The sequence below is a fragment of the Caretta caretta genome, chromosome 12 (genome assembly GCF_965140235.1).
Source record: "Caretta caretta isolate rCarCar2 chromosome 12, rCarCar1.hap1, whole genome shotgun sequence".
Taxonomy (NCBI): domain Eukaryota; kingdom Metazoa; phylum Chordata; order Testudines; family Cheloniidae; genus Caretta; species Caretta caretta.
The window spans coordinates 36,387,684-36,400,437 of NC_134217.1; the positions used below are offsets into that span (position 1 = coordinate 36,387,684).

General features: G+C 39.1%; 1 long non-coding RNA gene across 1 annotated transcript in view; it reads left to right on the forward strand.

Moving 5' to 3' along the window:
* Positions 1 to 12,754, forward strand: part of LOC125620802 (uncharacterized) — a 110,024-nt gene that overhangs the window by 39,710 nt on the left and 57,560 nt on the right. The window lies entirely within an intron of this gene.

Sequence of the window (12,754 nt, forward strand, 5' to 3'; positions counted from 1 at the left end):
CTAGGAACTTCTTCCAAATGTCCAGAATAGAATTATTTATAGAGACCTGGTGACTGTACATGCATTACAACGGATATATCACACTAATGTTAAAGATGGCAAGTTTTAGACTGAAACCTTTCAACATGTCAGGAGTAACAGTGGATGAGGTTTCAATAGTTCATATCTCTACAGGTAAGGAAACCTTTTGATTGGGTTCCTTTTTCCTTGGATGCAGGGTATAAGTTCCTAAAGTAGAGAAGTCATCAGAAGAAGGACAGTGGGATGGAGAAAGCATATATGTGAAAGTGTATCCTCAGAAAATCTGAGACTAAATCCTGACATCCTAATGCAGTTTTCGCTCAGGCACAGTTCCCTCTGGGGCACTATATGCTCTCACAGCAGAGTAGATCTAGTGTAACTGTAAGCAGTACTTAGCCAAGACTAAGGAATAGGGTGACCAGATAGCAAATGTGAAAAATCGGGACAGGATGTGGAGAGTAGTAGGTGCCTATATAACCAAAAGCACCAAATATCGGGACTGTCCCTATAAAATCAGGACATCTGGTCACCCTAATGAGGAAGACTTCAGGATGAGAGTTCTGGTTGCTTTCTTTAAATCAATATATCTGGAGTCATTTTGGTCCTCAGTTTCCAGAGTTGCAACTGTAATTTACTTCAATAGGAGTTAGTTCCACCAAACTGGGCCCTCTAGTACAGTAGGACCATATTTAACCCACTCAAGAGTCACCTGGGTGCCATTGGGAGTTGTGTGTGTCGAATGGGGGTAGAATATGGTCCTAAATTCATTGAAATGTTAGGGCCCAATCCTGTTCACATTGATATCAATGGGAGTTTTGTGATTGACTTCACTGAGTGCAAGAATGGGCCCTCAGGATAAACTGTTCGTGTCTTAGTATTCTGGTATTTAGAGTAAAAACATGCTATAAAACTTGGGTTTCGTTGAATTGCCATTAGAGTTTAAGGAAACACACTTTGGCACAATAGGCAAATGTTTGGACTCTATTCTCATCTAAGATAATGAACTCTCTAGATGTCACGCAGTAGAGGACGCACTTCTTGTTACACCTAGAGCAAACGACTGAAGGGGTCAGATTTTCCTATCTTGGTATCAGGACTGGTGCTGTTTATTAAAGTGAAAGAAAAAGTGGAATAATAATAATAATAAAAAACCCTTAGGCAGATACACAGGGCAGGAGTGGATAAGTGACCACTTAAAGACAGCAGTGTAAACAGAACTTAAGGGCCTAATAAGTTTTATCAGCTGAGGAGGACTGATAGAGGAAAATTACTAGCATTTTATGGGCTTCCTGGTAATGACCTTTTCTTCAACAACTATTTCTTCCACCAATAGTTTTTGTTTCAAGTGAGGAAGCTGTTACAAAATGTGCACGGCCGAGATTCTGCCCTGTCAAGAGCAGTTCAACGTTGTGTGATAGCCCTTCGTATAACTGGAAGATAAGGTGATCTCTTGCAGCACATAAGCAATGGGGTAATAGTTTACAGCATATGATCTCTATTTCTTTCTTTTTAAAAGGATTTTTAAATTAAACTAGTGCTAGGGAAAGATCCTGGTATAGTGATGCTGTGAAATTTCCTCCCATTGCCCTCTACCTCACCCCTGATAGAAGGAAACATCTGTATGGTTAAGAGTAATTCAGCCTTTGGAAGCTCTTCTGAAGCTACCAGCAGGAATAGCAATGAGTACCAATGCGAGAATGTATTTTTTGGGGGACGGGGGGGGGGGGGGAGGGGAAGAGAGAGAAAGAGATCGCTGAATGGTTTGAGCATTGGCCTGCTAAACCCAGGGTTGTGAGTTCAATCCTTGAGGGGGCCATTTAAGGCTCTGGGGCAAAAATTGGGAATTGGTCCTGCTTTGAGCAGGGGGTTGGACTAGACGACCTCCTGAGGTCCCTTCCAACCTTGATATTCTATGAATTATTCATTTTCTATCAGACTTTTATACTGTTGCCCATGACCATAGTAACTGGGCACTTTCCACATAAAATCAATAGCAATAGCAAAGTCCCTTGTGGCCTTCATGGAGTCTCTGTCACTCTTTCCTTTTTGGGGTCAAACTAACTAACTGTCTGCAAGAAAATGGGCTGAGACCACCAGATCATTTTACATCAGCCACCAAAGGATGGAAATTACTCTCAGTCACTGCTGACCCGGGTCAGGCTCAAAACAATGAGCTGTTCTTAATTACTGATTGCCATTTATACAGTATTCAACATGTACATGGTGCCAGGCTCACATGGTGACAGTCATGCTCACTGGTTAGAAGCTTGCTGAGAGGACCCACAATCAGAGCCAAACATCACAGCCAGACTCAGGAACCAGGAGAAAGACAGAAACAGGGTTGGAGCAGGACAGGAGCTGATGAAGGAGCAAGAACAATCACAGCTGCAGGCCAAAGCACAGAGCTTCTAGCAACCTTCTGTGGCTACTGAGCTTAAAAGCAGCCTGCTGGTTCCCTCCGCCAATCTGCCAGTCCTGCCACAACCCATCAAAGCTCATTAATCTTCCTGGAGGCTGGACTGACTAGTCATCAGTGGAAGGTGTTTAATACTGACACATTTGTACTTACTATGAAAGTGACCAAGAAGTGTAAGGGTTACATGTACCATCATCAATGCCCTCACTCATCCATCCAAGCTCTTTATTTTAATTGCATACATTTCCAGTAATATAATTTGCTATAGCCAAAGAGCCCAAATTTGTCACAATGCTTCCTACTATGGCCACTGAGAATTACACAGTCACGGTTGGGATAAAACAATCAAAAACATAGGCCCTTACATCTACAGATAAAGGCGAATCTCTTTTGGCTATTAGTAGTACAGGGCCAGTGATACTCAGCTGAGCAGTTCAGCTTCTCGTCCAATAGAGAACAGTAACACACACATACGCATACTAGCTAATTAATGCAATATGTGCCTCTGAAAAAATATAAAAACCTATGGACTCCACATTAAAAGACATTTTTTGAAAATGTGTCCCGTTTTGCAACATACTCCAGATTAATAAATTAGGACCATCTCATGTCTGGTCTTTGCATGGTTGCACTGGAGAGGCCTGTTGAAAAGGATCCTCTTCATCCTCATTTTATAGATGGGGGCCTGAGGCACAGAAAGGTTTAGTGACCTGTCCAAAGTCCCATGCACAGTTTGTGACAAAGCCAAATGCTTAATGCATATCTCCTGAGTGCCAGTCCAGTGCTTAACCTCAAGTTGAACTCCAACCACTTTCTCCGCCTAATAGAAAAAATAAGTGCTGAAGTACTGAAAGGCTCTTTAACCTAGCAGAGAAAGGTATATCAAGAACCAGTGGGTAGAAGCAGAGATGACCTGTGCCTGCCGATAGCGGTGGGGCAGAGTGAGGGCAGCTGGCTTCAGCAGTGTTACTGAGCATGCTCCGTACAAGCCAAGCCCCAAGGGATGCCTCCGGAGGGAAGTGAAAGCCAGACAAACTCAAATTAGAAATAAGGCACCAGTTTTAATAGGGAAGGTGATTAATCACTGGGACAATCTACCAAGGGAAGTGTTGGATTCTCTGTCTCTTGAAGTTTTCAGCTCAAGGCTGAGTGTCTTTTTGGAAGATATGTTTTAGTCAAACACCAGTTATTGGGCTCAGCAAAGGGGCAATTGAATGAAATTCTATGAGCTGTGTTACACAGGCAGCCAGACTAAATGATCTAAGAGTCCCATCTGGCCTTTAATCTTTGTAAAGCACTGTGAAAATACAAAGAGCTATCAATATATAAGTGCTATCATTATATTTGCCTGTTGTGATTATTCCATTGGCCTTAGTGTTGAGATGGTGCACTGTACCTTTTAGACTATGCAAAAGGATGTGTGATTAACACCTAAATGCAAGGACTCATGGCCCATACTATATGCTATGTAAGATCTTTGACTACATAGAGGTCTGTGCAATACCCAGGGACAGCATGGTAGAGCAAAGAGGATCTAGTTTCAGCCTTCAAAGTCTATTTTGTCCTTGCTTTTGTTTCTCTAACATATTTTTGTGGTTTAATTTTATTCCTTTGATTTTTATATGTAAAATACAAATTAAAAAAAGAAGAGAAAAAAGTTCACTGGAAATGTTTGAAATATTCTCTGCTGGAAAAATAATATCCTGTAATATATGGATAGCCATGTAAAAACTCTGCTGCCTAGCACCAAAAAACCCTCCTGGGTGTGACTTTACATAGCAGGGGGGTGGTTTCATAGTTGGTTAATATACTATGTTTGCATCTCTAGGGACCTCAGTTCAAATCCTGGCTCTGGTTAGGAGGGAAAATAAGTTTGGTGGTCTCATTAGTCCTCACTGAAAAAAAACCAGCCACATAATTTGGTATAGTTGGCAGCCTTTGCTCTGGATAAATCCAGGACTAGAATAACAGGGGTTATTGCAAGCCAGGATTGAGGTACATTGGCAGAGAGGGAAAATTTATACAGAGACTGCCTGTACCAAAGCCAGTGTTAACAGTCCTTTTACTTTTGTTTGCTCTGAGTTCACTCATATATTTGCAAATCAAAATGGTTTTAAAGACATGGGGAAAAAAAGATGGCTTTAGAGTTATAAAACATTTAACAGACCCCTTTCCCGACATGTTTTATTGCAGCTCAGCAAATCCCCAAACTCCATCTTTAAATTACTCGAATTAGAAAAGATGTAAAACTAATCAGAATACTGCTGCCTAGATATCTCTTTGTCTGCAATATAGGAACTTTATCTTCTGGTAAAATCATTACACAGGTTATCAGTTATAAATAACCCTTTATAAAAGACTAATAAATCAGCCAGTTTGCATTTCTTGAAAGGAAATATAATTGTACTATTTTTTTTCATACAAATAATTTCAAGATTTGCATTTCAGCAATTTGCATTAAGGCTGTGGTTTATTAAACGTGGCCTTAAATTGTCAAAAAGCATGCGGTGGTGCTATTTGGACGTTCCGCTAGGCACAACACAAAAGCAAATTAGTGTGATGTGTATTTGTTCTATTTTTTTCCCCCTTCCTAGATAGCTTCAAGATGGGCCAGATCCTCCGCTGGTGAAAATCAGTGTTGGTTTAAGGACTTTGACAAAGTTTTAAACAAATACTTCTCTTTCTTTCTCTCTCCATTTAGAACAGTGGCTCTCAAACTTTGGTACTGGTGACCCCTTTCACATAGCAAGCCTCTGAGTGCGACCCCCCCCCCTTATAAATTAAAAACACTTTTTATATATTTAAAGGGCTGGAGGGCAAAGCGGGGTTTGGGAGTTGACAGCTCGCGACCCCCCATGTAATAACCTTGTGACCCCCCGAGGGGTCCCGACCCCCCCAGTTTGAGAACGCCTGCGCCTCGTTTTTTTCTCCTGATTTAGAAGACGATATACTGCATGAAATCCAGAGCCTGGCTGATGCAGCTTACGCTGTCACCATGCCTGCTTAAACTGTAATTAGAGGCTGCATTGCTCAGGAGTCCATACCCAGAAGCCACTGAGGATTAATTAGGTCTGATATTTATTTCTTTTGATATGAAACCCAGATGTGTGCAGTTACCCAGAAACCCATCGGGAGAGCCACCCTGGTTTTTTTTTTTCCCCAATTTGATCAGAGGAAAAGCAGCCTTGCCCACCCAGAATTAAAAACAAAACAACAATAACAAACTAGCACCAAACAGTGATCATGGAAAAGATTTTACTACCTTCACTGATCATCTGCAAAGCCACTTTACCAGCACAATCGTCAAATAATTCAGACAACCCCAATTTTCCTTTGTTACAAACTGTACCGATTAGAACACATACACGTTGTTAATTTATCTTTCTGATAAAGCTTGGAAGAAAAATACGGAGGGAGTTGTTTCCCTCTTCATTAGCAACAGAAGGTTGAGAGGGACACCAGTCAGTCTATCTTTTAAATTACGCTTCTAAAGACACTAAGAAGTGCTCTATGTAGTTCTGAAGCTTGTCTTTTTCACCAACAGAAGTTGAGCCAATAAAAGATATTACCTCACCCACCTTGTCTCTCTCATATCTTTTTAAATACCACATTCATCACCATATCCAAATACCTATCAATTCAGTAAAGACCTGCCTGCAAGTGAATTACAGAGGCTAGCATCTGAAAACAGCAGACATAGGCAACAAGTACGGTACTGCCCCAGGATCCTGTTCTGGAAGGTGGCCCCAGGGGTACAAGAGTAATTCATTTTCTATGTTCTGGCTGTCAAAAAGAGCAAGTTTCTATCAGTTGTATTGGCAATTTTTGTGCTGTGGAAACCTGTCTATTAGGAAATGGAATGAGGCTCATTCACATAACCAAACTGGTCAGCTCTTGAGTCATTCATGTTATGAAGCAGACATATATGGTAACGGCTAGCGCTGGTCAACATTCAGGCCAAACTTTTTTTTTCATTGAAAAACTGTCTTCTAAAAAAAAAAAAGTTGTTTAAAACCATTTCCAATTTTTTGATTAAAAAAACCCAACAGATAAACAAAATCAAGATTTTTTTTCAGGTTTGGATTTTCCTCTTTCCTTTTTAGTTCTCCGGTTTGCCCTCCCTTTCCATTGGCAAAATGTAAAAAGTAGCAACATAGGGCTCGCAGGAAAAAGTGAACAATAATGTGAAAAAATAAAAAAAACAGGGAAAAAATCAGTTTTTAAAAATGTTTTTCCCTAACAAATCTGAAAATTTTGAAATTTCCCCCTGCCCCAAAATATTGAAAAAATAAAACAGTTTCAAAAATTGCCCGTGAAGCATCCAGATTAAATTTCTCACCAGATTGAGTCCTTTGTTACTATGCACTTGAGTACTGATTTAAAATCCACTGATGTCAACAGAAACATTCCTATTGACTTCATTGGGCTGTGGCTGGAACAGATTTGAACTAGTGGCAAAAGCCTCTAAAGCTCATTCCAATCCCCTGACCACCGAGGTAACATATTTTACTGTAGATGTGTAATATTGTTTCTGAATAATTCCTATAGGACTAAGCGAAGGATTAGGGGGTTGATTCTCCTCTGTCTCACAGGGAAAATCAGAAATACTTTCACTGAAATCAGTGGAGTTATACTAGTGTTAGTGAGATTTGGATCAGGTCTTGTATTTCTGCAAATTCTGCACTATCTTCATAATATGTGTGGGTGAAATTATATATATATGTATTTCAAATTAACAAACTCTCAGTTTAAAAGAAAATAAACCCAAGAGGACAAGAGTAGGTCAATTTTTTTTCTGAAGGAATCTGTAGTATATATTTTTCAAGTAGACTGTCAAAAGCAGGGTTTTGCATAGTTTCCTGGAAAACTTCCTCACTGCTTTGCAGTTCATAAACCTCACCTTTTTCAATCCATTTATGGTGCATCTCACAGGTCTGCCCAGCTCCAAAAAGTCAGCTGAAAAAACAAATGGTCCTTTTAGCTCCTACAGTACATGTAAGATACGTCAGGACTCAAACATAATGGAAAAAATTGAAACTACTAAATTTGAACTTATTATCCACTGCTACTGCTGTGTGTCCCATTACTCCTAGAGATTCCAGGTTCTGAAGAATATCAACCAAATTAACCTCATCAGCTGAGGTGTGGTGTTGCTCTTGATATTGTCCCTTCTGTGGCCACGTTTGGTATAATTAGAAAACTATTCAGCAAAGAACACCTCTCTCCTTTTATCTCTTTTATTCCCCCCTTTTTAATTTCAGGGGGATGGCAGAATTTTGCAGCTTTTATTTTTTCTAACTTGATCTCTACCAAATTTAGTTAAGTTTTAATCAAGAGTTGTTGAGTTTTTAAAATAAAACAAAAAGATAAAAAGCAAAGCTCATTTGCCAGAATCCAATAGGTGGAAGTTAAAGGTATTAACTCAGATGTTCCAAAGTGATAGAGTATCAGGGTTACTGTCCAGCTGGTAGATGATGGGTAAATTTAATACAAAGAAAAACTGAAATGTGTCGACTCTTTGAACTGATTAATCCTAGGGGGGGCAGATCCTGCCATCTCAGGACATGAATAACCTTAACTGATTTCCCTGAGGGTCACTCAGAATCTGGGTCCAGGAATGTGTTTGGTTCTTTACTTTCACAGTTGTTATTAAACTGAAAACCTTACACACACACACACACACACAGAGAGAGAGACAGAGAGAGAGAGAGAGAGAGAGAAGAAGAAGAAGAAGAAGAAGAAGAAGAAGAAGAAGAAAGTCTTACTAAAAAGTCAGGGAGATTTCTCCCAGGTAACATCTCTGATAGCAAAAGCCTATCATTGACAAATTCCTGAGAGTCGGAACAGGAGCTCCCTCTCATTACAGCAGATATGATTTTGATTGTGTATTAACACACACAGATGTGTCATCTATCCCAGAGTTGGAACCTCTGTCCACAATGATGTAAATCTTGGCTTAAGACACTAACAGACAGATAGCATGTTCCCAGCCTGGTCACATTCGTAAATGTAATAAACCATGCTTGTTCTATGAAAGGCACAAAATAAAAATCTTAAACCAGACATGATGAAACACATGCCGGCTATGTTTGTAAATAAAAGCTGCTAAAATGGTACTCTGGAGAATAATTCAAGCAAAGTCTCTCTGGGCATAACTGTTTTATTTTTCCCTTGAAGACCATGTAAACATGAGGGAGGGGAGAAAAATCAACCCAAACCACAGTTTGTAATTTTTGTGGTAGCTGTTGCAATGTAAATTTAGAGAAATAAATCTGAGTCAAAGATTGTGTTGAGGCAGTTTGTCTGGATTCAATCAAGTGAATGGTTTATAGTACTCTGATATAATCAAAGAATTAACCAGATTGTCTAATTGAGTCTGTCTATGTCTAATGCTTTTGCTCCACGTTATGTTGCTCCTGCACTTTACTTAATGTGTATATATATATATATATATATCTTAACTGACTTTTTACATAACCAGCTTGGATTGTGGAAAAACAAGATACAATTATTGATGGTCAAAATTTTTCATGCTAAAAGTTTACTCTTCAGAAAATGACCTTTCTTCAGAAATAAAGCTTTCCACAAAAAAAGATTAACATTATGAAAATGTTTAATTTTTCATGAAATTTTAAGTGAGATTTGATCAGTATAATTATTTTCAATGTAATTTTTTAGTGAGAAAACATGATTTTTAATAAAAAAATTCTATTATGATTTTGAAAATGAATTATGTAAAAACATTTTTTTTGCAAAAATATTGTGAAAAAATGAAGCGTTGGGTCCCTTTCAAATCCTGCAAAATAGAAATAACTACACAACTGACATTTTTAATGAAATTTCATTTTTCAACTAGATCTAGGGTTAAACTTGGAATCTTTTTGTTCTTCTCCTTTTGTTGAAACTATTGTGTAACATTGTTGCCTATCTTTAAACTCCTGCTGTATCCCACCCAGAGGAGGCAGTACTTCTATGTTGGGCGGAATGTCTTCCATCAACACTGGTACGTGGAAATGCTTTCCATCAATATGCTGACCAAATTCTCAGCCAAAGTAAGTCAATGGAGCTACACCAGCAGACAACTGGGTCCACAGTCTGCAAAGCACTTCAGAGTCCTTTGAAATGAAATGTCCAGCAGTGTATAGATTAGAGCTGGTCAGGAATTTTCCAGTGAAACTGAAACTGTGGGAAAGAGTTGGTTTTGGTGAATCTCCTAATGTGAAACAATTTTGAAAAAAAAAAAGTCAAAATTAGCAAAATGTCCCTTTTCAATACTTTTGAAATGGAAACTTTCTCCTTTTTTTCTTCAAAACAATTTTGTGTTTAGAAATTTTAGTTAATTTATAGTGAAAAAAGGTTAAAATGTTAACACATCAAAATTGAAACAAAAGCTTTTAAAATTATTGAAATTAAAAGTTTTGATTAACCTGATCCAAATGTTGTGGGGGCGTATCAGTTTCTGATAAATTTCAAGATGTAAATATTTTTGTCCCAATTCAGGATGGGAAAATTTTTCAAAATTCTCATAGGATGTAAAAGCCATTTTCTAGCCACTTCAAGTATAGCTATCCAAATAGTTATATGGATTGGCCCAGCTTCAAAGTATTATTGAAGTGTAATTGATCCAGGAGGTTGAGCAATGGGAATGATGTATCAATTAGGATCAATCAAAAATTTTCCACTCAAATTATTTTTCAGTGGAAAACTGTATTTTTGACTAACCAAAATTTTTTACTAAAAATCCCTGCTTTCTGGGGAAAATTTTGACTTTTTGTTTGAACACTGAACATCTAAAACCCAAAATGTAATCAGTTTTTTGCTAAAAAACAAAATATCTTAAGCCAAAAACTGAAAATTGTTGTGCTTGTGGTAAAAAGTCCAGCGAGATTACATAAAGCCTTAAACACACAGACATTAGAGGTAGGCTCAATCCATAAAGTCCAAATCTGGAAGCAAACTTTACCCAAGTTTAGGACTGTTTAGATCCAGGATTTTGGTCCAGGCCCATCATGGAAGCTCAATCCTTCTCTCCTTTCCTACACATACCATTTTAGGCTCATGGTTCAGTCAGCAATGCATTACCTATGTACTGTTCTGCTCTGAAGACAGGGCACTTTGTTCTAGTTATCCGCTTCTAAGATACAGGCACTGTTAAAATCAGTGGGAGTTTTGCCATTGGCTTTCATAGGGTGGGGATTATCTCTTCTCTAGGTAAATGTGACTTTCTGTTACAGCTCTCCAGAAAGGAAAAAATAAAAGCAGGACAAATAAAGTTATTGGCCAAAATCATGCCTGGTGTAAGTGAGTGCAACCCTCTTGACATCCAATATGGCTGCTCATTCCTAAACCAGGTCTGACTTTGGCTCTACATAAGCAGCATGAATTTCCTACAGTCATGGTATATGAAGTATCTGAAGGGGTGGTAAAGGAGGGGGGACACACAAGGTCATAACTGTCATAGGATATCTTTTGCAATGTGGGATCTTGAATAGCTTACATAAAGGTGGGTTTCAGAGTAGCAGCCGTGTTAGTCTGTATTTGTTAGTCTCTAAGGTGCCACAAGTACTCCTGTTCTTTTTACATAAAGGTGGTATACATCAGGCATGTAACAGAAGGTGCAGCCCTATCTCTGGGACGTTGGATGGCTAGAAAAACATAATATCCTGAGGGCTGCAGATTAAGGCTTATTAATCAGTTAAAGACAAGGTTTTAGATAGAATTGGCTGCAGTTAGGTCTGTGGTGCGTTTAAGCACCATCCTAGTCAAATAGGCTTTAAACAGTTATTGAGTCTCGATTGAGCATATAATCCCCGGGAAGGAGACTGTCAGTGATTTCTGTATGTCTGTGTTTTTCGACTTGTGCAATAGCCAGTCAGGGAAAGAGACAAGGATTCATTACTTTTGTGCGTTTGTGTGCAAGAGAGAGAGAGAGAGTATGTTTCCTGAAGAAACGTTATAATTCACTTCACCCCCATACTTCCTTTGCTGCCCTTCCCACCTCCCCTCAATGCTTTTCTTAGCACTGGCCCCCCAAAAAAGAAAGAAAGAAATACGCTGTCTGGATTGGAAAAGTCAGCTTTTCCCAGGAGCAGTGTAATAATGTTAATGGAAGGGAGAACGGGAAAGAGGAAATGTTTCGCTAACGTGGAGAATTTCTGGCTTGCGTTCTTTCTGAGGCCTGTTTGTCAGGGGAAAAAGGAAATTGGTGGCTGGATGAAATATGAGCTGGTGCAGCTGCAGTGCCTTTAAATACAAGCTTTTTTAAGCACACTGGCGCTTCAGTTTGGGGGTCTAAGCAGATGCCGAAATGCCTTTCCCCACTTCACATGGGGCCTTTGCGTGCTGTGGTTTTAAGACCCATGTTCAGGTGATTAAAAAAAAAAAAAAGGACAAAATGTCATTTTCAGAGAAGCAAAAAATACTTCAGGCTCTTTGGCGTGGAACTCATAAAGGGCTTTTTGTGTGTGGGTAGTCAGTGCAGTGTCAAGACAAATCACTTGCACAAGGTGGAGTAACGCTATCTGAAATTAAATTCGGGCCTCCGTTTACAAGTAAAACTTTCTGGTCAAAAATGCTTTTTCTTTTGAAGAAGCTGGGGGGGGGGGGAACGGCACTGTTTTGCTTGCTATTTATATCAAGCTACCCATGCATTAGCTAATTAACTGAGCTCATCAGCTGGAGTTAATAAACAGCAAGCAATTTAAGAAGTTTGGTAGAATCCAGGTCAAGGTTTAGGACTAGCAGCATTTAAATACCATGAACTCGCGGCAGACTCCTGTGTTATTGCTTTGCAAACTCTTCGGGCTGATCTGGATTTTGGGTTGATGTGGATTTTATGTCCTTAGTATAAGGGAACCTTAAAGTGGGCATGCAAAGACGGAATATTTTGAGAAAAAGAGAGCAACTGGAAAAACAAGCATTTTACGACCCACATTGCATCTTTTTGGAACAAGACCCTCCATGTTTTCTTATGTAGACATGCCAGATACAACAACACTCTAAGAATAAAGACCAAGAGTCTGATTCTCACTTCCACTTAGGCCCCTTTACATTCCTCTGGCAGCATAAAGGGGACTTAATGAGGATGTAAATGTAATTTATGGGTACTTAACATTTTTCTGATCCTGTTTTGTTCTTCTTTAGTTAATGCCACTCAAATGGAGATTCTAAACTGTTTATCAATTGCTGAGAGAGATGCAAACATCTACTAAAACCCAGTAGGTATGTGCCTACATTGGAGTCCTGCATGGCTATGGCCTGGTCTACACTAAAAAAGTTAAATCAACCCAGATCCACCCTTCAGGGGTAGGAAAATTC